Source organism: Myotis nattereri (assembly GCF_964212035.1).
Source record: "Myotis nattereri genome assembly, chromosome: Y".
NCBI classification, from domain to species: domain Eukaryota; kingdom Metazoa; phylum Chordata; class Mammalia; order Chiroptera; family Vespertilionidae; genus Myotis; species Myotis nattereri.
This window is the reverse complement of record NC_138094.1, coordinates 16,996,875-17,002,886: the sequence shown is the minus strand read 5'-3', so window position 1 is coordinate 17,002,886 and position 6,012 is coordinate 16,996,875.

Here is a 6,012-nt window from a genome sequence, read left to right as displayed (position 1 = left end):
ACCTACACACAGAGGCAACTGCCCCACCCTGTTGAAACAAACACTTGCTATAACCTGAGGACCATTGCCTTGGAGGCAAGTAAAGTTGGAATCCTATCAGTCTATAGACAGAGGAGGTCTCTGGAGGCTTTGAGTCTTTGCCTGACCTACTTAGTCAGAAACATCCTTTAACAATATTCTGCACTAGAGACTGATAGGCAGACAGGTCTACCTAACTTGTCACCACAAACCCACACAGAAAGCCAGAAAGAGGAAATAAATAAACAATCCTCAAATGAGAGAACTGGAGAATTCTCCAGATATTGAGAGAGATGAAGCACAGAGAAGACATTTATCTGAATCTGACTTCAGGGTTATGAAGGTAAAAGAGCTCAACAGCATATAAAAAGATATAGTGACTATGAAAAGAAGATATAAAATGACATAATACAAATAAAGAACACATTAGAAGGAATAGGCAGATATTAGGGAACGCTGAGGATCCAATCACTGATTTAGAACAGAGTTAAAAATATCACCCAATAAAAAAAGACAGAAAAATTAAAATTTAAAACAAACAAACAAACAAACAAACAGGAGGGCCACTTACATAACAGTATTAGAATAGCCAGTGTGCCAAAAGAGGTAGGAGGGGAGAAAGGCATAGAGAAGGTCTTTGAAGAAACAATGGCAGAACACTTACCTAACCTGGTAAAGGAAAATCCCACACAAGATCAAGAGCCAAAGAGAACCCCAAAGAAGAAGTACCCTAACAAACCCGTGATCAGACACATCATAATTAAAATGCCAAAAATTAAAGACAAAGAGAGAATCTTCAAGGCAGTAAGATAAAAGAAAACTGTTAGCTATGAAGGAGTTCCCATTAGGCTGACTCCTGATCTCTCATCAGAAACTCTACAGGCCAGAAGAAGATGGCATGAAGTACTCAAGTTAATGGAAAGCAAGGATCTGAGACCAAGATTACTATATCTGGCAATTCTTTCATTCAAAATAGACGGTCAAATACAGAGCTTCCTAGACAGAAAAAGGCTGAAGGAGTACATCATCTCCAAAACAGCTTTACAAGAAATGCTACAGAGATTGCTGTAATGAGAAGGAGAAACAGAGACAGAAACTTAGCCACACAGAAACGAAATGGAAATAAATAAATAAATACCTATGAATAATAACCCTAAATGTAAATAGGTCAATGCTCCAATCTAAAGGTGTAGTGGAGCAAAATGGATACAGAAACATGATGCAAGTATATGCTGTCTACAGGAGCACCATCTCAAAACAAAAGACACACACAGGATGAGAGTGAAGGAATGGGAAAAATTTCCATGCAAATGGAAAAGAAAAAAAAGGCCGAAGTAACAATACGCATAACAGAAAAAATGGACTTTAAAATAAAGGCCATCACAAGAAACATAAAGGTCACTACATGATACTAAAGGGACCAACCAACAAGACGATATAACCCTAGTAATCATATATTCAGCCAACATAGGAGCACCTCAATATATATATCTCAAACAAACAAATAAACAAAAAATCAAAACAAACAAAAATTCTAGAAGACTTTAACAGAGAGTGTGACAAAAGGATAGTCACAGGAAGGGACTTTTATCACCCCTCTGACATCACTGGATAGATCTTCCATATGAAAAAATAACAAGGATGCAGAGCCTCTAAAGGACACACTGGATCCATTAGATTTAATTGACATTTTAGAATAGCGGTTCTCAACCTGTGGATTGCGACCCCTTTGTGGGTCAAATGGCCCTTTCACAGGAGTCGCCTAAGTAAAGGGTGTCCCACAATTCACGCAAGAAGTAATTTTGATAGAAAACAAGGTTTATAATTAAAAACTGTACATTTTTATTGATTCATAAAGAAAGTAAAAGAACTGCACTTGGAAAACTACAGGACATTGAAATGGAGATAAAGATATCAACCAATGGATTCATATACCATGTTGATGGGTTGGTAGCCTTAACTTCATTAACATGTCCATACTACCCAAAGCAATCTATAGATTTATTGTAATCTCCATTAATATACCAACAGAATATTTCACAGACACAAAAAAATCCTCGAAAAAATTCAAATGGAGTAAAAATAGTCTGAGCAATCCTGAGGAAGAAGAAAAAAGTTGGCGGGCTCACAATACCAGATATTAAGCTATATTATAAAGCCACCATTCTCAAAACTGCCTGCTACTGGCACTAGAAAATACATATACTCCACTGAAACAGAACAGAGAACCCAGAAGTGGACCCAAGTCATTAGGCTCTATTATTAATTTACAAAGGAGGAAAGAGCATACAATGGAGTCAAGACAGTCTCTTCAATAAATGTTAGGAAAATTAGAAAGATACATGCAAAATAATGAAACTAGACCTCCAACTTACACCATTCACAAAAAAAAAAAAAAAAAAAAAAACTCAGAATGGATCTACTTAAACATCAGATGAGAATCTATAAAAAAAAACTTATAAGATTGCCTATGTAGCAATATATCAGATATGTCTTCGCAGTATCTTTATTGATACAGCTCCAAAAGCAATGCACACAGAGGGGAAAATAAACAAGTGGACTACGTCAAAATAAAAACCTGCACAGCAAACAAAATCCTGAAGAAAACAACCAGAAAGCCCACTGCATAGGGAGAACATATTTGCCAATGGTATCTCAGATAAGTGTTGAATCTCCAAAGTTTTCAGGGAACTCAAAAAATTAACAATAGGAAGATAAACAATCCAATCAAAACATGGGCAAAGGACCTAAATTAACACTTTTTAAAAGGAGACCTATAAAAGGCCAAGAGACATACGAAAAATGCTCAAAGGCACGAACAGTCCAAGAGATGCAAATCAAAATGTCAATGAGGTACCATCCACACCTGTCAGAATAGCTGTCAGAAAAAAATCAACAAACCACAAGTGCTGGTGAGGATGCAGAGAAAAAGCGACCCTTGTGCACTGCTGGTGGAAATGCAGACTGCTGCAACCACTGTGGAAAACCATATAGAGATTTCTTAAAAAATTAAAAATGGAGTTCCCCTTTGACCCAGTGTTCTCTCTTCTAGGTATATATCCCAAGAAATGAGAAAGGCCAATCAGGAAAGATATATGCAACTGTATGTTCATACCAGCCCAATTTACAATAGCTAAGAATTGGAAACAGTCTAAATGCCCATTAGCAGATGCACGGATGAATAAACTGTGGAACATCTATACAATGGAATACTCTACTGCTGTAACAAAGAATGAACTCGTATAATTTGAAACAGCATGGATGGACTTGGAGAGCATTACACTAAGCAAATTAAGCCAGTCAGAGGACGATAAATATCACATTATCTCACTCATTTGTGGAATATAATGAACAACATTAGCTGATGAACAACAAGACATCCAGACACAAAGAAGCATTGATCACACTGTCAAACCTCAGAGTAAAGTGCTTGAGGCAAAGACCAACAGTAGTATGTGTGTGTGTGTATGTATATGTGTGTGTGTGTGTGTGTGTGTGTATGTGTGTTTATTTATGTATGGAGGGCTAATGAACTTTGACATGAACTTTGATATTCAGCAGGGCTGAAAATCAGCATTATATTACACGGCTGTTGGCAAAATGGCTGACGGCAATCTTGCTAACCTGATGATTAAACTTTACTACTGATATGCCTGTCTGCTTTGCTAAAGGGCATATATGAGAAACCTACAGCCAAGTAAATGAAAGCTGATGGGTGCTGCATTTCAGAGAGCCTCTCCCCAAGAGAAAAAGGTCTCCGCCTGGCTCCCCAATGCCTTCTAAATTTATAGTTGTTGTCTAGTGTATTCATTTTGTGCAGCTCCTTTCCCAGATCCTGAATCATTGCAGCAAAAGGTTGCAACATTCTGGCGCCCAATGTGGGACATCTGGAGAAGAAGTCTCACCAGAGCAAAAAAAGAAGACTGTCAAGGGCATGTACCTTGGTTGCGGGGACATACCCAGTGGGGACTGTGCAGGAGGCAGCTGATTGATGTTTCTCTCTCATTGATGTTTCTAACTCTCTATCGCTCTCCCTTCCTCTCTGTTAAAAATCAATAAAAATATCTTAAAAAAAAAAACACAAAAAAACTCATTCAAGCATTAAATCTCACCATTAATAAGACACGATAAGTAAAAAGATAGTTTTACTTAATCTGTATGCATTACAGCATTGGCCAGCATATCTCTCTCCAATTGGTATTTCCGAAAAGAAACCAAGTTTGTAGCACTATTTAAAAGAAAGAAAAAGGCTTTTAAAAGAAACTCCATAACTGTGGCCTAGAAATTTCTCTGGAAGAAGAAACGGAAGGAGATTCCCTTCAAATATCTAGAAAACTGCATATAAAAATAAATGCATCAGGCCTCAAAAAGAAAACAACTTGCATTATGCTTTCCTAAAAAAAAAAAAAATATGTCAATATACTCAAAGACTGATAGCAGAAATCCAATTAGTGTCATTCACTGTCCCCACCCAATGAGAAAGGAAGATAGGAAATAAGCCTTGTTTTAGACTGATTTAAATTAGCAAATGGAAATAAAAGAATATTCAGGGGAACATAGTTGGAATAGGCAGAAACCTATTCCTGGAGAAGTCACTGTTTTTACTGATAGTTCATATCATGGTAAAGCTGCTTATACTGCAATGAATTCAGACCAAGTCATGCAGACCAGTCATACTTCTGTGCAAAGAATCGAATTAGAAACGACCAAGGCTGACTTGCAGGATTTCCAAAAGCCTCTTCATATTCTCTCTTTATCTGCTTATGCTGCTGGCTTGGTAAACAGAACTGCAACTACTCAATTTCAATGGCTCAGTGACCGAAGCCTTTCTATACTATTTGAACAAGTCCTGGTCCTTTAACAAAAGGAAATGAATATGCCTGTCAGTTAGTTATTTTATTAAACAAGTCACAGAATTTCACAAGCTTTTACATCAGCCTGCCAAAATATTGTACAGCCGGCAAAACAGATTATGAAGAAATGCCCTCCTTGCATGTTACATCTACTACAAGGGCTCTAAAATCCCAACTTGGAAAACAAAAGTGGTGGAATAGTGAAGACATCTCTTGTAAGTAGACCACACCAAGCCTTAATTACTTTAAATTTTACCCTTGTAATGCTGATGGCAAGACACCCATAGAATTACACTGGTGTCAGAATAAGCCAAAGCAAAATGGTCTGGTTAAATGGAAAGGTACCGAGTCTGGTTTAAGGAAGGGTCCCTTTATTAATCTTTGGTCAAGGATATGCTTGTGTATTTCCAGAAAACTCCTCCAAGCCTGTGTGGATTCCTGCAACATGAATCTGAGAGAGGAACTGACCAGAGTACTCCAACTACAGATAGCAGTGCCCCAAACAACATGCTGAGGAGACAGAGGAGAAACATCTAGAGATGGGGGATGGTGACCACGCCTTGCCACGCTAGCAGTCATCAGCTGTGCCTATGTGCCGGTGGCTCTTGACAAAGCCCAAAGAGGTCAGACCTGCATTGTCATTTCTCACCGTTTGCCCACCATCCAGAACTCGAACATCATTGCTGTCATGTCACAAGGGAACAGTGACTGGAAAGGGACCCATAAAGAACTGATAGCCCAAAAAGAAGCCTACTATGGACAAATTCCTTAAATACCTGAAAACGATATTTAAAAGGACATGAAAGAACTCAATCCTTTTCATTGAATCTCCTTACATTTGCTTTTTAGAATAACCAATATTGTATCTCTTTCTTGTTCTTCTATGTTTTCTTCCAGTCTGAAGAAGCAGAATCACAAGTCTTAAAAGAATCTGAGCCCAGTGGATGGCATACACCTTTCTAAATTACTTAAGAAAACAAAAAGGGGGAAATGATAGGGTAAAGACCAAAAGTAGTTAACATATCAATGGGAGAAGTCCCACAGAAGGCGAATGGACTTTGATGTTCAGCATGGCAGAAAATCAGCATTTTGTTACCCTGTTGTGGGAAAAATGGCTGAAGGCAACCTCCTAACATGAAAA